Source organism: Geotrypetes seraphini, chromosome 3, assembly GCF_902459505.1.
Source record: "Geotrypetes seraphini chromosome 3, aGeoSer1.1, whole genome shotgun sequence".
Classification (NCBI taxonomy): Eukaryota; Metazoa; Chordata; class Amphibia; order Gymnophiona; family Dermophiidae; genus Geotrypetes; species Geotrypetes seraphini.
Genome location: NC_047086.1, coordinates 94,164,478 through 94,183,956, shown reverse-complemented (window position 1 = coordinate 94,183,956; position 19,479 = coordinate 94,164,478).

Genomic DNA, 19,479 nt, shown 5'->3' with positions numbered 1-19,479 from the left:
AGAAACCTGATGGTAACTTTACAGACTCGGACGCAAACAAAGCAGAGCTACTCAATAACTACTTCTGCTCGGTCTTCACCTGCGAAGCGCCAGGATCTGGACCTCAGCTACAGACAAAGGAGAGCTCGGAGGACCCATTCCGGGATATGGAATTTACCGTGAGCAATGTCTACCACGAGCTATCAAAATTAAAAGTAAACAAAGCTATGGGCCCAGATAATCTACACCCTAGAGTACTTCGAGAACTGAGAGATGTCCTGGCAGAACTATTAGCCGAACTCTTCAATCTTTCCCTAAACAAGGGAAAAATTCCCTTGGACTAAAAAACTGCCAACATTATCCTGCTCCACAAAAAGGGATGCAGGTCAGAGGCTGAAAATTATACACCGGTGAGTCTCGCATCAATAGTGAATAAACTCATGGAAACGTTGATTAAAAAAAGATTGGACATGATTCTGGATGACGAAAGATTATAGCTTTACGAAGAGAAGGTCTTGTCAATCCAATCTGATAAGCTTCTTTGACTGGGTAACAAAAAAACTGGATGGGGAAGAGTCCCTGGACATTGTGTATTTGAACTTCAGTAAGGCTTTTGATAGTGTCCCACACCGTAGGTTATTGAACAAGATGAACACATTAGGATTAGGAGAAACACTGACAGCATGGGTAGAAGACTGGCTTAGCGGCAGACTTCAAAGGGTAATGGTAAACAGTATTCCCTCAAAAACGTCAAAAGTGACCAGTGGAGTGCCACAGGGCTCGATCTTGGGCCCGATGCTATTTAATATCTTTGTAAGGGATCTGACTCAGGGACTTCGAGGCAAAATTACATTATTTGCCGATGACGCTAAACTATGCAACGTTGTGGGCAGGGCAACAGAACCTGACAACACAACCAGGCCCAACACTATGGAACAGGACCTACTTTTACTGGAACAATGGTCCAGTACTTGGCAACTAAACTTCAATGCCAAAAAATGTAAGGTAATGCATCTTGGAAGCGGAAATCAATGCAGAACATACACCTTGAACGGTGAAAACTTAACAAGAACTGTTGCAGAAAGGGACTTGGGAGTAATCATCCGGGAAGATATGAAAGCTGCCAATCAGGTGGAGAAAGCTTCAGCAAAGTCTAGACAAATGCTGAGTTCCATCAGAAGGATCTTTATTAGCCGAAAGCCTGAAGTCATACTGCCGTTATACAGATCCATGGTGAGACCTCACCTGGAGTACTGTGTCCAGTTTTGGAGGCCACATTATCAAAAGGATGTGAAGAGAATGAGTCGATGCAGAGAATGGCCACTAGGATGGTCTCAGGACTTAAAAATCTCCCATATGAAGAACATCTGTGCAGACTGCGCTTATATTCTCTCGAGGAGCGCATAGATAGGGGGGACATGATAGAAACATTCAAATACATCACGGGCCGTATAGAAGTGAAGGAAGAAATCTTTTTTCTTAAGGGTCCCACAGCGACAAGAGGGCATCCGCTAAAACTTAAGGGGGGAAGATTTCATGGTGACACCAGGAAATACTTCTTCAGGGTGATTGATCGATGGAAAGGTCTTCCACGCCAGGTAGTCGAGGCCAGTAGCGTGCTTGACTTCAAGAGACGATGGGACAAACAGTTGGGGTTGCTACAGAGTTATACTTAACAGATGATTTCTCAAGAGAGGGAGGGTTCTTGAGTAGGCAGACTTGTTGGGCCGCCGGCTCTTTTCTGCCCTCATACTCTGTTTCTTTTTTTTTTTTTAATTTATTTATTTATTATCAATTAATTACAGACAAAGAATTAACTTTGAAAAGAAAATTAGAAAAAATGCCATCAATACCATCGATATACTGTTTAAACTCGACAGTGATCTTAACCATCTGAGATAGTAAACACCTGTTACCATACAGTTTTTTGGAACCTCAGGCCACCACTCAGAGCTCAAACTCGTTCATTGCTCTAAGCTTTATGTGGAAGCTCCTCATTGGATCCTTTTATATTTTCGAACCTCTTTTTGCTTTTGTGATTAATTTTATGTTTTTTCTTAAACAGTTTTATATAAACTCAAAGCTTAAAATATTAAGCGCTACTTAGCTTGGTCTTGTGGTCTTTGGCTACGGGGAATTTCACACCAAGCTAAGTAGCGCTTAATATTTTAAGCTTTGAGTTTATATAAAACTGTTTAAGAAAAAACATAAAATTAATCACAAAAGCAAAAAGAGGTTCGAAAATATAAAAGGATCCAATGAGGAGCTTCCACATAAAGCTTAGAGCAATGAACGAGTTTGAGCTCTGAGTGGTGGCCTGAGGTTCCAAAAAACTGTATGGTAACAGGTGTTTACTATCTCAGATGGTTAAGATCACTGTCGAGTTTAAACAGTATATTATTGAAAAAATCACCTAAAAAATATCACATAATAATTGTGCATTGTAAGCTTATCAATACCATCGAAACACAAACTTTTTTCAAACTTAATATATAGTCCACAACTGGGAGAACAAAGTAAGTAAATAATCCCTTCAAGGAAAAAGGGGGACAAATACAAATGTATTAAAGAATAGAGCAGTTAACCTCGGCTAAATATTAACAGACATGAATAAACCTGTGCTTCCTAAGGAGCATCGAAAATCCATTTCCCTTCTAAGAAAAAACGTAGCTGTTCTGGGTCAAAGAAAATATACTTATTTTGTTGGTAGTTTACAACACATTTACAGGGAAACCTCAAATGAAAGGAAGCTCCTAAAGAAGTAACTTTAGATCTATATTGAATAAATTCCTTCCTTCGGATCTGAGTCCATCGTGAGACATCAGGAAAAATATAAATTTTTCCACCCAGATAGAAAATCTGCTTTAAATTAAAGTATAGTTTCAAAATCATGTCCTTATCTTGAAGAAAAACAAAAGATACTATCAAAGTAGCACGACCCAGAATTTCAATTTCAGATGATTCCAGTAGCTCGGAAATTCCTAACTGTGCTTGTTCTTCCTCTTCTTTCTTTTCCATCATAGTTCTTTTAAGGAAATAAAGTTTTTGTATAGGAGGGATATTAGACTCTGGAATTTTCAATATGGAAATCAAAAAATTTTTAAAGATCTCTCTTGTAGTCATGAGTTTTGGTATAGGAAAATTCAGTAGCCTTAAATTCAGGCTCCTATATTGATTTTTAAGATTTTCAATTTTCCATAGATAAAAAGTTTTATCTGTATCTTGTTGTTTATTAAAAGTCTTGACTTCCAACATAGTTTGTTCAATCTCCCCAATTTTCTGGTTTTGCCGTTGAACCTGAGATTCCAATTGATTAATTTTTAATGGGAGCCCAAGTGTTAGGGAAATAACGTTGCTACATACCAAATGAAGATTTTCAATTGCTGTCCAAAAAGAGTCCAGGGTTACCACCGGTGGTATGAGTAGCGGCTTGAGTTGGGTCAGCTGAGACAGATCTTGCTCCAGCCGCTGAACTCCATTGCGGCTTGTGTCTCCTTCCAACTCACCACCGCTCTCATTCGGTGCTCCTCCCTCAGTCGGCTTCAACAAAGTTGGAATTGTTGAAGAAAACGCCTCCAAACCTGCTAGCTGCAGCGAATCCTCCCTCCCTTCTATTCCCAGGGAGCCCTCTAAACGGTAGATCGGCGCAGCTGCGTTTCCAGGCACTGGGGGAGGGTCAGGTCCAGCTGGGCTCAGCGAGAAAACGCTGTCTAAGCTGAGCCTTTCCTGCGGCTCTGCAGCAGATATGCCCGTCGCCAAGGGGACTGTAAATGAAGTCATTACAGTCTGTTGCGGTGTGGATGTAACAGACAGAGGTAGAGGGTTGATCCTCTGCCTTCCCCTTCTTTTTGGCATTGAAGAAGAAAAGTGAAAAAAAAGCGTAGTAAGTAAAAAGTACACTCGCCAAATCAGGAGCTCACAGAAACGCGTCCTGCTCGGTCGCCATCTTAGTTTGTTCTCCTCTCATACTCTGTTTCTATGTTTCTATCATCCTGGTATGTCTTTGAATAATCTCTAACACCCACTGATGGTTGCTGCAATCATACCACCTCTAAGGGTGCTCCCCAGACAGCAACAATCCAATCCAAGGCACACTTTTCAGATCCCCTGCCCCCAGCCTCTCATTCCCAACCCTGGCTCCCTCCGGGGGATTCCTTCTATGCATGATAAACTATCCAAATGCCTGGATGAGCTCGAGGGCCAACTTATGCATCAGAGCAACTGAGCCAACTTGTGTATCAGTGCCCTCCTTCCCAGCCATGATCCAGTAGCTCATGTCTATCACAAGCCCCCCCCCCACCCCTACTACTGATAAAGGGCACCAAAATCTCATTCAAATCTGGTATCTCCACCTCACTGCCTGCAGAGAGCAGGGAAAAACGAGTGCTTCTCTTGGTCTACTAAGGCACTATTAAGTGTTCTGCCCTATTTGTTGTAATAATACAACACAAGGCAGGTAATGGTGTATTAACAGCAAGGTAAAGTCCACAACTATTTCCCACTCCCCATTCCACGCTGTGCAGTAAATGTGTGAATTAGTGTGCAATAAGTGTAAGGCCAACACTTACACTTATTGACACATTTTTGTTTTGTTTCTACTGATTAGTGTTCACATAAACAATAATCAATCAGTGATTTCCTATTGTAGTGGTATGTTGCATTATAAGCTACAGGGAGTTATTTTTTTTTGCATTTAAGGATATTTTGCACATGGTAAAAATGACTAACCCCCTGTTTTACTAAGGTGCACTAAGCATTTTTAGCACACGCTAAATGCTAACGCGTCCATAGATTAGCATGCACGCGTTTGCATTTAGTGAGTGGTTAGCACGTTTAAATATTTAGTACACGCTAAAATGCTTAGTGCACCTTTGTAAAAGGAGCCCCAAATCTTGAACACAGGTAAATATGAATAAAAAGAAGATGCCCCAATGGTTTCTTTTAGCAAAATGGCTGCCAACAATTCTTAGCAGTAGCCTTGCGGTAATGTTACTAGGGGTCAGTCTGTTAAATAAGGGAGGTATTCCATTATTTGCAGCATAATCCTTAGCATAATACTGCAGGACTATTGAGCAGGATAATTGCACACATGCGTACTTATAGCTTTCTAGGGTTGTAAAATGAAAATGGAAAAAAATAATGATGCAAAATATTTTAATAAAATCCAAAATATTATTTTTTATTAGATATTTATATTAGGTCATAAGAGTATGCAATTAATTTTATTAGCAAATCAATTGAGTATCTTTTGCATCAGAGAATTATTACAGAAGCCAAACGCTGACCTTGCTCGTAACAATTCCAATTTTTTACCAGTTACACGTCCATTATATAACTTTTGGTTTAGTGACATCATCAAGTTTGACGACCAATAACATTTCTATGGGTGGTCTCAAAGTTTAGACAAAGAAACATTCCTCCATGTTTAAAAGTTATACAAAGTTTTCAGAAAATTACTTTTGATTTCTGAATTAACATTATAACATTCAAGAGAATCTATAATTATTAACATGGTGCTGAGAAATTCTCAGCCGTAAAGGAAAAAACTCTTCCTAAGCTGACAGATTCAAATTGCATGGCCTTACACAGAAATCTTACTCTGGAGGAAGGGGGGGGGTAAATCCCCCTCTCCTCTTCCTGAAGCGTGGGCTTCCAATGCCCCCCTTCTCCCTATTCTTGAGACTGACTCTAATTACTTCCAGATGTTGTGCTCAGGATTTTTCCTTAGTGTTTCTTCTTATAAACCATTTATATCACCACATATCACATTCATGGGCCCCAAACATTCATAATTTCATTCATATCTTGGCCATTCATACTTCATACATTTTATATCTCAGTTTGGAATATGGAGTCTAATATGCTTTTCCTAACTGGCCTAAGCACATCTGTTATCAATTAGAACCACGAGGCTAAAGGCGGGAAGCTGAACAAAGAACAGAAACTATTCACTGGCCGAAGACAGGACAGTTATAGTACACACAAAGAACCTAAACTGGACTCCATGTAATCATGATTTCCACCATGATTTAGCTCAACAGCAAAGTACACAAGAAAACACCATTCTTTTCCTTATATTTAATCTTTAGTGTGTTTTTCTTCTGGCCTTAGCTACATTATATTTAAATGTTTTATCCACCTGTTTTTCGTACACTTCTATTTGGGCACGGTCCTTAACTAACACAGATGTTTGTCTAACTAGAATTACCCAGAATCATACGAAAAACTGGCGCTACAAAAATACTGCACTATCATGCTTCTGACATCCATTCCAATATCGTCCCATAAACAGCGCTAGCCACGAGCCACGAGCCACAACAATCCCCTCTTGGATATTACTGAATTTATGAAGTAATATTCAGAATTGAGCTCGTGGTCTTATCTGTGGCGCTGGGGTTTACTCAGGGTACGGTTCTTCTCATGGATCAGTGTGTGTCTGTGCAAGTATATTCTTTTAAATGCCAATTAGATAGCAAAAGCCAGAAAAATGTACTACCTAGGCCTGCAACGGCAGGTGCCTAGAAGATCTTACCCAAAGCTTACTTGAATTCTCTAGTGAGAATGCAAGCAAATCCCATCCCCTATTCTAGATAAAACCCATCTAAGTGTACATTTATGTAAGTTGCTGCCTAAGCCATATCATACAGGAAACTTACCATTCCAATGATAGCTAGACAGTCAGTGTCTGTTCTAGGTGCAAGTACAGTCCTAGAGCAGAGACGTCTGTTGTTTTATTCATAGAGGTATTCATGAAACTCCAGTACTTTTAAAGTTTAAAAGTCAGAAAATTTAGAGAAAGTATAGTTAAAGAAAAATAGAACCTTAGATTTCCCTAAGATAAAGAGAACCTCAGTATTATCTAACCTAATTAGTCCCTATGCTCAAAAGTGTTATGTTATAAAATCTTGGAATTAAATCAATAAAGTGTAAAAAAATGTAAAACCCAAATATATGCTTAATATGGAAATGTACTCATGTGCAGATAATGCATGCACATCAGATATAAGTTTTCTTTTTCTGTGTGTGTTGCAGGAACTCATTTCTCAAATTTAAATTAAAATCATTAAAAGGACTGATGATATCAGCTGTTAAACTCAATTAAACAATATTGTGGCACTGTGTTACAGCTTAGAAGCTGCCACTGTATATGGAAATACAGTAATATGAAATAAAATTTAAAATACAGGATACACAAAATATTTTCTGAGAACAATGCATGAAGACAATGATAAAGAAAATACAGTTATTAATACAATATATTGTGGCACTGTGTAACAGCTTAGAAGCTGCCACTGTATATGGAAATATAGTCATATGAAATAAAATTTAAAATACAGGATAAACAAAATATTTTCTGAGAACAATGCATGAAGACAATGATAAAGAAAATACAGTTATTAATACAATATCAGAATAAGTCTATGAAATTATGCAAAAGCATAATTAAAGTTCAGAAGCCTAATTTAAATGAAGTGATTTAAAGTAACGTGGTTTAAGATAAAGTCTGTTTTTTCATTCAAAATTTTTTATGAGTCCAGAAATGTCTTTTGCAAATAGTTTTAGCAACTTGTAAGGTCGGAGTCTCTAAATTAATTTCAGTAAATTTAAATCATGGCTTTAAAAAGTTCATGCTGCAACGTTTTCATAATTCAAGCTTGGCTTTTCTGTAACTATGGAACTGCTGTTTCTTTACACCCGTACTGGTACAACTGAAAGGTAAGCACAGCTCATTAGTTGAAGACAAAGGAACACTGAAATTCCCGCTGAAAATTCAGCTTCGGAATTTTTCTCTGTGTTCTCCACAGCTCTAGTGGTGGAATGTGGTACTGCGGGTCAGTATAAATCCTGGAAGGAAAGCACATGTTCATTAACAAAAGAACAAAGAAAAAAGAAACACATGGCACGTTATCCCCTCTGCAAACAGTACTAATTCTTGTATTGCAGAGTCACAGTCTCTGTGTTGAATTGTTGAAAAGATTCAAAGAAGGTTCTTAACTGAAACACAAAACATACAGATTAAATAGACTTTTTTCAGGGTCCTGTAGTACCAAAATATGGCCACAGGAAAATTTAAACATGCAGACACATTCTCTACATGGTAAAATTAGACTTTCTTTTTTCTAACATCAGGGAATTATTCTCAATCCATATTCTTTATTAGGTTCCTATCCTGAAGAGCTTACTTGTAAAAATTAAGCAAAATTTCAATTCCGAATTCATCCACTTACATAAAAGTTTATTATAATTGTTCTTTTCCGTTAACCAAGTTAGCAAGCCCTTTGTTTCACATTTATTTCGATTTTCAAAAAAATAAAGGTACTTAACCTCTATTTTTCTTAATCTTTTTATTTTAAACTTCCCAATTTAATTTTAAAATGCATTTAAATTTAATTACTCCCTAATCATACATTCCGGACAATGCACAAGTTTAAAAATACTTTATAAACCATGCAGGGGCACAAAAATTCATATTCAAAACTAATTTGAACCCTGAGATAAAAATATAAAGGCAGGAATTTTTTTTTCTCATGCACTGCTTTGCTTGCTCACAAAAACAATCTTTCTTGTAAGCATGGTATCTGTTTTTTGGAATAAATCTTTTTCTTTTCCACAAAATTATCCTTTCACTGTTGAATACATTCCCAAGTCCAGCAGAATTCTTTCTTTTCTCCCATCTTCCTTATCGAACTCCTCCATATCAGATCCCTTACAATCAGGGAATTAACACATTTCACAAGCTTTCTTTCCACATTCCTGTACATTCGTTCTACAGTCTATCTCCCTGCTTTGAAACCGCCAGACATTTAACTTTCTTTTCCTTTTCACTTAACCATCTCGTTTAAATATCACTTTCTGATGCCTTCTGACTCTACATTTCTTTTTCTTTCAACACTCTTACAACTTTTAAAAATACGTGGCATTCACTCTTTATTCTTACTGGGATGCAAACCCACATGGTTCTAAACACTAAAAAAGTTCAGCAAAGGTATCTCTATTGTTCTCAACACAGCAAGAATCACTTAGCTATGTAAACTCTAGCTAGCGTACAGAAGCCCTTTTTTTTCTTAAATTAGATCAAAACTTTTTATCAACATATCGGCTGATTGGATTTGTTAATATTTAAGTATATTTTAAAGATCGATACCTGTTTTTTTAAAAAAAATCATAGAATTGCAGACAAAGCACCTCCATACTGCTGAATTTCCCTCCTCCTCTTTCCTCCCCCTTCCCCCTCTGCCTGGTAGTGAACAAAGGAGAAACTCAAAAAAGCCCGCCTTCCAGCTCACGTGATAGCTCTGTGGAAGGCATAGAGGGAGGAAAAAGGTGGGGGTGAAAATCCCCCATTTGCAGCCCGCTCTTTCAAACAAAGGAACAGCATAGAGCGAGAGGACTTCTTGTAAGATGCCATTAACTTTTCTTTTGCAGAGACCAAAAAAGTTAATTCAGAGAGACAAAGAGACAGAGGAGTTTAGAAAAACAAAGCTACCAGTTAGTGCCCTCAACCCGTTTTTTCAAACAAAGAGACGGAACAGCGAGGGAAACTTTTTTTCCAAACAAGTCAAAGTAAAACAGACAGTTTTCTTTTTCACAGAGAGAAAGAGTTAGTTCAGAGACAAAGCTTAGACACACAGCAGGGAAGAACAATTTTTTTTTCTTCAAACTCAATAACTGCTATTATAACAGCATTTTTAGTATAATTCAAACAAGCAAAAACTTGCCAGCTTTCTCACTTGCAACCTTTCTGGATTCTTAGCCCTATTAATTTGAGCCAGTTCCACAACTATGTCATTCTTTTCTCAGTTTTTTCCTTTCTCTTGTTCCTCTTTAACCTCATAAATATCCATTCCTACTTTAAATTTGTGTGCAATCACCCTGTTCATATCTTTATGATCAGGATATAACATACGCAAACACTTCAAAACAAACACTTTAAGAAACAAACCCCAGGAGGTATTTACAAAACACACTGTAACAGGACAGCTGTAAACCCCGAGAGAAAAAGAAACAGAGAGAAAGAGAAAAAAAAATCTGGCCAGAGAAAGACAGCAGAAATAAAGTCATAAAGCAAAACGAAGATACAATTTTTCTCTATACCCCCAAATCTTAACAAACTAAACATATAATACAATATCCCCAAACACTATGCCTATATACAAAGCATTAATTCCTAAAATATAACTTAGCTTCAAAACAAAAGGGCCCCCCAGTCTGTTAAGCAAAGAACAGACATACCTTATGTTGCACTTCCAAAAGAAACCCAAAGGTTCAAAAAATGAAACCTAGAAACGCAAAGTACGCTGCTGTCCCATCTGGGGTGCCAATTGAGCAGGATAATTGCACACATGCGTACTTATAGCTTTCTAGGGTTGTAAAATGAAAATGGAAAAAAATAATGATGCAAAATATTTTAATAAAATCCAAAATATTATTTTTTATTAGATATCTATATTAGGTCATAAGAGTACGCAATTAATTTTATTAGCAAATCAATTGAGTATCTTTTGCATCAGAGAATTATTACAGAAGCCAAACGCTGACCTTGCTCGTAACAATTCCAATTTTTTACCAGTTACACGTCCATTATATAACTTTTGGTTTAGTGACATCATCAAGTTTGACGACCAATAATATTTCTATGGGTGGTCTCAAAGTTTAGACAAAGAAACATTCCTCCATGTTTAAAAGTTATACAAAGTTTTCAGAAAATTACTTTTGATTTCTGAATTAACATTATAACATTCAAGAGAATCTATAATTATTAACATGGTGCTGAGAAATTCTCAGCCGTAAAGGAAAAAACTCTTCCTAAGCTGACAGATTCAAATTGCATGGCCTTACACAGAAATCTTACTCTGGAGGAAGGGGGGGTAAATCCCCCTCTCCTCTTCCTGAAGCGTGGGCTTCCAATGCCCCCCTTCTCCCTATTCTTGAGACTGACTCTAATTACTTCCAGATGTTGTGCTCAGGATTTTTCCTTAGTGTTTCTTCTTATAAACCATTTATATCACCACATATCACATTCATGGGCCCCAAACATTCATAATTTCATTTATATCTTGGCCATTCATACTTCATACATTTTATATCTCAGTTTGGAATATGGAGTCTAATATGCTTTTCCTAACTGGCCTAAGCACATCTGTTATCAATTAGAACCACGAGGCTAAAGGCGGGAAGCTGAACAAAGAACAGAAACTATTCACTGGCACAAGATGGTGGCCGAAGACAGGACAGTTATAGTACACACAAAGAACCTAAACTGGACTCCATGTAATCATGATTTCCACCATGATTTAGCTCAACAGCAAAGTACACAAGAAAACACCATTCTTTTCCTTATATTTAATCTTTAGTGTGTTTTTCTTCTGGCCTTAGCTACATTATATTTAAATGTTTTATCCACCTGTTTTTCGTACACTTCTATTTGGGCACGGTCCTTAACTAACACAGATGTTTGTCTAACTAGAATTACCCAGAATCATACGAAAAACTGGCGCTACAAAAATACTGCACTATCATGCTTCTGACATCCATTCCAATATCGTCCCATAAACAGCGCTAGCCACGAGCCACGAGCCACAACACTATCCAGCAACAGCCATTTTGTTAGAGGTAACCAACAATGGAGAAATGAGTGTGAATTAATTCTGCTTTCCATATCTCCTGAGCAAGTCATAGTCCTGATTGCTTGATTTAAGGGGCAGGGCCTGGAAGTATGGAGTTTTGATGCCTCACTTTTACATTTTAGCTCCCTTGTTGAGGAGGAGGAGGAGGATTACAGGGGCAACTTGCCTTTCAGAGTGGGGATGTCTCCAGGCAGTTGCTGAGGAGTGATAGGAATATAGTATCATCCTTGCTTTGGACCACAAAGACCTTTAAATTGCCGACACTGACATGCAAAGTGTCTATTCAGTATATCTGGAAAAATGACTACATTTCTGGATGTGTAGATTTTTTGTGTGTCAATGGCTTTTTCACATGCTTTTTTTCATGATGACTGGCATTAATGTTTTGCATAAATTTATACTGCAGTAGCCTCGTTAATGCCAAATGTAAACATGCTAAAATGTACTAGCGTGCCTTAGTAAAAGGACCCCAGAGAGTTGAAGTTTAATACATCAGTTTAGAGCACAGCTTAGTAAACAAAAAGAAAAGGAACGCTAATTAATAAAAATAAAAAGGAAGGCATGTGCAAATGCATGTCAAAGCAGCTCCTGATTGGTGTAGCCTGACTTTACTACAGAAAGAGGTGGTCAGAGCAGACCGCAAGTGATTTTCTTCACCCACCGGCGATCCAGCTGCTCTCTCCTGCCTCCCCTGCCTTTTGACAGGCGAAAAACCGCATTCGCTGTTTTTTAAAATTTGCAGGGATTCCTGGAACAGAACCTCCATGAATTTTTGGGGAGTATTAAGCAATCTTTTAAAATTCTATATATTCTGTCGTCGATTTGCATACTCAGGTTTGCGATAAACAGTGGTGGTAAATCTATATGTATCTTTTCTGGTTAATATAGATAGTTTGAAAATGAGATTCTTATGCCTAATATTCAACTAGTTGGAAAAAAAAAAAGCTTTTAGACGGTCACAGCTCCCTTGCCAAAGAATAAAAATATTATTGATGTACCTCTTGTATAAGCCTATGCACTCTTTAAACGGGTGATCCTTTAAATAAATCTTCTCAAAACTGTCAACATCTAAGTTTGCTATATCAAGTATGTAACAGCACCCATAGCTGTTCCCTTGATTTGTTGGTATAAGTTACCATGAAAAGAGAAATAATTGTTAGTCAACGCTAAAGTGGCCAAATTTGATATTCTCCGATCGAAGTCACACTCAGCAAAAGTATTCTTTGTTTGCTGATTGCATCATAGGGATATATTTTTTTTTTCTGTTTTCTTGTTTGTAGGCTAATGGCAACATTAGTACATGGACATTAATTCCGATTATAAAAAATCAGCCTTATACCTACTGCAGTAGGAAAGACCCACATAAGGGTGTGCTAAGCTAACTTTCTACAATAGCTTTGTAAAAGGACCTCAGCACGTTTAGAAAAGCTTAGAAACAGCTGTGATCTTAAAGTATTGTTTCTAATATTTTTAAAGTATTTTAAATGATTCTTGCATTTTGGTGTTCCAAGATATATTTTAAGGCAAAAATAATATTTTTTATTCTGCAATAAATATATTTATTTTCAATTTACACAAGAATTGTACAATCTCTTCTTGTTTTTCACATGCCAAGAGTATTAGTACTACTAGAAACAACTCTTTAGGAATACTCAAATAGTATAGTTTCCTAAAGAAGATAAAGGTAAAGGAACCATAACAGGAGATTTAGATCTCACTGCTATGTTGGAAACATCTCAACAAGAAGAAATAATGGCCAGAGTAACCTTATTGGTAACCTTTGTTTTTCTTCAGGATAAGGAAGCAATTCTTCGTCTATTCTATAAGACTGATAATTCAGAATTTCATGTTTGTAAAATTTCAATCTTTCCCGATGTATCAAAATGGACTCAAGTCAGACGGAAGAAATTCCTGACTCATCGTCAGTTAACTTTGAGTGTGGAAGCAACTTTTCAGTTATGTTTTCCCTCTAAATGCTGCGTTACCTATCAGAACACTAGATATATATTTTATGATCCTGATCAGTTGAATTTTTTCCTTGAGGGTAAAGCAGTTGGGAAAGCTTCAGATCCCCCCATGGAACTTCTTAACCAGGAAGAAACTTAATTATTTTAATCCAACTGCTCTCTTTAATGTGATTGAACTTTTCCTGAAAACCAACTTCCCTTGGAGGTGAAGGATCCTCTCTCTTTAGGTTGTGGACTTTGAATTTAGTCATTATTGTGGAATTATTTTATAATTTGCTTGTTTTGTTTCCTGTTCAATTGTTTATTACCACTAAATTGTTGTTTAACAATTTGTAAAAGCATATAAATAAAATTTTTTTAAAAAAAGAAACAACTCTTGATAGTTCTAAAACAATGTATCGTAAACTGTGTGCCGCAGCATACTAGTGTGCCTCCTGAGATTTTAGGTGTGCCACAGCACACTGGGGAGGAGGAAAGGCGCTGGCTGACTGACTTAAGCAAGGGTGTCCAACCTTTTGGCTTCGCTGGGCCGCATTGGCCAAAAAAAAAAATGTTTCTGGGGCCGCACAAACACGTAAATGCTGCAGCAAGACAGAGGAAGGAGCCAGCAAGATGGTAAACACCCGGGGCAGCAGAGGAAAACACTGCATCGCCCTCGACCGGGGCCGCACAAAATACTACACTGGGCCGCATGTAGCCCTCGGGCCGCAGGTTGGACAACCCTGGCCTAAAGGATGTGCCTTTCATGGCACAAGGCACATCCTGTGGACAATCAGCCTGCACCAGCACCTCTCCTTCTCTCTGGCCCTCTTCTCTGCTGGCACTCCCCCACTGACATCGCAGGGCCCATCTGCCTTCATGCATGTGCAGACAGCGATGTGATGACATCACTGCGACACCCATGCACTTCCGGGTGCCTTGAGCTGCGGCCCCTACCTTTAGTGTGCCGCAACTCAAGAAAGTTTGTGAGACCCTGTTCTAAAATATAACTTAAATGGCTGGATTGCTTCCGGCTTAGTGTATCACAGTTAAAGGGAAACAACCATTTTACTACGTCGACTAACAACAGCTCGGTTATTGTGTAATAAACTGTGCTAGTGCTAATGCTACAAGAGGGCGTCATAGGTTACACGAAAGTGTGAAAAGAGTCATAGGTTACACGAAAGTGTGAAAAGAGTATTTGAAGAGAAATAAGGATTAAAAAATAAGCTTCCAGTTTCTTAGTATTGAGTAGTAAAAATAGTCTCTTAATGGCTCATAGGTAGCATGAAGTTAATGCTGAATAGTTAAGATTTTGTTCCTTGAGTGAGGATTTGGAGAAATGCCAAGCCAGAATTCACAGCTTCATGCGGAAGCCACATTGGTAAGAACACCTGCTAACTAACATAGAGCAGTTTAAAATTTTGTCCAAAACAAAGCCATATGGTTTTATTAAAACATTTAATTCATTCTCCTGATTGTTCATGTTACGGTGTAATTTATAACAAGCTACATTTCAATTATACTTTTTTTTCCTCTAGTAACAGCTTCAATAGGAGCTTGGCTTGCTAATACAGTTTGAAAGGCAAGCAAGACTAAAATCCTGGAGGAGGACTGTGATTGGCTTGAAAGGTTATACCCGAGAATGGTGTGGATACCACGTCATTTACGGAAGAAAGTGTTTATGAGCAACTTGAAAAAATTAAGGTGGACAAAGCAATGGGACCGAGCGGGATCCAGCCCAGGTTATTGAGAGAGCTCAGAGAGGCTCTGGCAGGTCCTCTTAAAGATTTGTTCAATAACTCTTTGGAGATGTGAGTGGTTCCCTGGGATTAGAGAAGAGCAGATGAGATCCCTCTTCACAAAAATGGTTGCAGAGATGAAGTAGGAAACTGCAGGCCGGTAAGCTTCATGGAAAAAGAACAGAAATGCTGCTGAAGATAGTGAATTTCCTAGTCTGATTTCTGTGGCAAGTAAATTAATGGAAACTTTTAAAACAGAGAATAGTGAAGTTTCTGGAATCCAGTAGATTACAGGGCCCGAGGCAACATGGATTCACTAGATGCAGGTCTTGTCAAACAATTCTGATCAATTTCTTTGACTGGGTGACCAGAAAATTGGATAGAGGGAGTGCACTAGATGTGGTCTATTTAGATTTTAGCAAAGCCTTTGACAGTGTTCCATATAGGCATCTAATAAATAAACTCAGTGCCCTGGGTCCCAAAGTGACGGACTAGGTAAGGAATTATTTGAGTGGAAGGCGACAGAGGGTAGTGGTCGATGGAGATAGCTGGGAGGAAATTGATGTTACCAATAAGGTGTCTTAAGGTTCAGTTCTTGTGTCTGTTCTTTTTAATGTTTTTTTGTAAGTGATAGTGCTGAACGGCTGTCGGGAAATCTATGCCTCTTTGCAGATGATACCAGAATCTGCAATAGAGTAGATACCCCTAATGGTGTGGATAACATGAGGAAGGATCTAGCGAAGCTTGAAGAATGGCCTGCAATTGGCAGCTAAAATTTAATGCAAAGACCCAAGGAAACAGTATAGTTTAGGAAGTAAAAAACTTTTGTTCACAAAAGAGGGGTGTGATAGTATGTGAAGATCTTAAGGTGACCGAAGAAAATGCTTGGTTGCATAGATGTATGGCCAGTAGGAAAAAGGAGGTATCAATGCCCCTGTATAAGACTCTAGTGAGACTTCTTTTAAAATAATTGTGCACAGTTCTGGAGACTGCACCTTCTAAAAGATATCAAGAGGATGGAGTCGGTCCAGAGGAAGGTTACTAAAATGGTTGGTTGTCTTCATCATAAGGTGTAATGGGACAGACTTAAGGATCTTAATGCGTATACTTTGGAGGAAAGGCGGGAGAGGGGAGATATAATATCTATGTGGCATAAAGAGGTACGAGTCCAGTCTCTTTCAATTGAAAGGAAACTTCAGGGTGAGAGGGCATGGGAACGAGTTAAGAGGTGATGCGCTCAGGAGTAATCTAAGGAAATGTTTGGGTTTTCTTTACTAAAAGAGTGTTAAATGCATGGAATAGTCTCCTACTAGAGGTGGTGGAGACAAAAACTGTGTCTGAATTCAAGAAAGAGTGGGGCAGGCACATGGGATGTCTATTTAAAGGAGGAGATAGTGAATGCTGCAGATGGAAAGACTGGATGGGCCATTTGACCTATAATCTGCCATTATGTTTCTATGGGGCTCATTTTCAAAAAAAGATAAACGTTCAAAAGATGGCATAAACTTCACATGAACGATTTACTAATCAAAACGTCTTAAGTGGGCATTTTCAAAACTGACTTTCTAGACATCTTTCTGGTTGTTTTGTCTCCAGTACATCTAAATCTTAAGGGAGGGGGTGTTAGAGGTGTGTTTTGGGCAGACTTAGGGTGGGCTTAGGACTTGAACATTTTGCAGGGATAATCAAACTAAAAAAAAAATAAAAAAACAACATCCAGGGCACCATTTAAAAGTTTAGGGCTAGACCTGTTTTAATAATGAATAAGGAACACAAAATTGCCCAAACTGATGACCACTGGAGAGATTAAGGCATGGTCCCCCTTACAACAGTCCTCTCCTACCACCCAAAATGTGAAAAAACCTAGTACATTCCAGCCTATATTACCGCTTCAGATGGCCACACAGACAGCTGAGCAGAGCAGAGAGGCACTCTAAGGGGTACTGCAGTGAATGTCACATATAAAGTCCCAGGTACAGGTGTCACCATAACCTGCTTATATTGTATAGTGAGCCCTCCAAAACCTACTGTACCTATATAAAGATGGCACCTGCATATGGGCTATTGTTGTGGTGTTGGGCTTTTTAGATTACTAGAAAGACTGTCATTTAGAACCCAACAAAACCCAAGATCTTAGGTTTTGCTTGGATTTGGCTCATCTCAAAACCACCTTCTTCTACCTCCATACCCAAACAAAATAAAAAGATCCCCTCCTTAGATGATCCCCCCCCCCCAGTGACAGTGGTCCCCCCTCACCTTCCGTCAACTCTCATTCTGCCTGAACACCCATAGGCCTCCCTGAGCCTACATGAGGAATCCCTGTTGGCCTAGTGGCCTCTTCGTGGGCAGGAATGAATTTTGCTCATTCCTGCCCATGCCACTGCTCCATTACAATGGCTGCTGAGGCTGCTGCAGGAAGTCCCAGCAGCCATTTGGAACCAGCATAGACATGGAACTCTCCTGCAGCAGTCTCATGAGGTTGCCATGGGAAGTCTCATCAGCTATTGTGATGGAGCAGCAACATGGAAAAGGAGCAAGTGGCCCTGAAGAAGCCATTAGACCACCAGAACTTCCAAAGGTAGGCCTAGGGAGGACAACACAATATCATGCACCAAAATAATAACTTTGGCAATTTTTAAAACTACATAGTCATGGCATTCAAACATATCCGTGGAAATGCAGCATCTGCTGCTATGTGGATATCACCTTTTTGTTTTTGCTATGTAGATAGCAGCACTGAAAATCTGGGTGTGTTGCTGGCACTCACTGAATTTATTTGGATAACGGTGCTATTCAGTTCTGCAATCTGGATGCCTCTCCAGACTAGGAGAACAATTTTTCTGCCATGTGTGTCTAGTTATCCAATCTCGATAGCAGGGGTATCCCTATGGAATGGTGTGAAGGGATCCTTGAGATTACTTACAGATATGCAAAAATTCAAGAAGATACTTAAAACAACATTATTTATGGAAGCATTCACTAACTGAATCATTGTGATGTAAGGGAACCTTAGTAATGTACTGTCTGATTATGCATTTGTCATGTCATATTTATGATTGCATTTTGTAAACTGCTTAGGTTTAAGCGGGTGAGAATTTTTTAAAATAAATAAATAAAATAAACAGCTGTGCTGAATACTGCCACTATATGGATAATTTCCTACCCTGCCCCATTCCACATCAGCAGTATCTAGATAGCACTGAGGCAGTCTCAGTGGTTTTCCAATAATGTTGCTGAATCAAAGAGCAAATCAAAATCATCTTTCAGAACATCCACAGTCTGTTGTTTTTATCTTTGGGCTGTTTTTCTTCAACAATTAATAGCCCCCAAGAAAACCTGCCAAAGCAACTATGCACACTGTATTTGTGCTGTTTTCCGGAATGAAGGAAATCCTTATCCAAGTAGCAGCACCTGCTACTCAAGTACTCAAGTAAGTGCCACTGACCAGGAATAATCACTGATGGGTGTGTGTGTGTGTGTGTGTGTGTGTGTGTGTGTATATATATATATATATATTAATTGTTGAAGAAAAACAGCCCAAAGATAAAAACAACAGACTGTGGATGTTCTGAAAGATGATTTTGATTTGCTCTTCACAATAAAAATACAAATGAAAGTCTGAATTAATAATACACTTATGATTGTCCTGATGGACCCTACACAGTCCATGTTTCGGCGAAACCGCCTTCTTCAGGGGTCCTAAAGGAGATAAGATGTAATGAAATGAAATAGGAAAGATAAATGAGAAGTCAAAATGATGTGAAGGTGACTGTGGTGCTAACCGTATGCATGCAAATTTGATGACTGACCTTGACCACAAGATAAGAAGAATTAGAGAAGTACCAAGTGTGACCATGCTGTTTGGGGCCCAGTAATTTATTTAAATTGGTTTGGGGCCCATTGACATCTCACATTTCTTCATTATAGTAGTGCTATTGGTTGTTTGGATGGGAGAAAATGGTTGGTTATGAATACTTGTAAGTTGAATGTGCTTTTATTGTATTATTATATGATACATTTTTATGTATTGCACTATTGATGTTTGGAAAATCAGTAAAGAATTAAAAAAAAAAAGAAGGGATTGTAAACGAATGGAGAGTACCGAGACTAGCCAGTGAAAATTTCATAGTGCATGATGTGCACATACAGATGTGGGAACAAACACTGGCGAATGTCATGATGTGA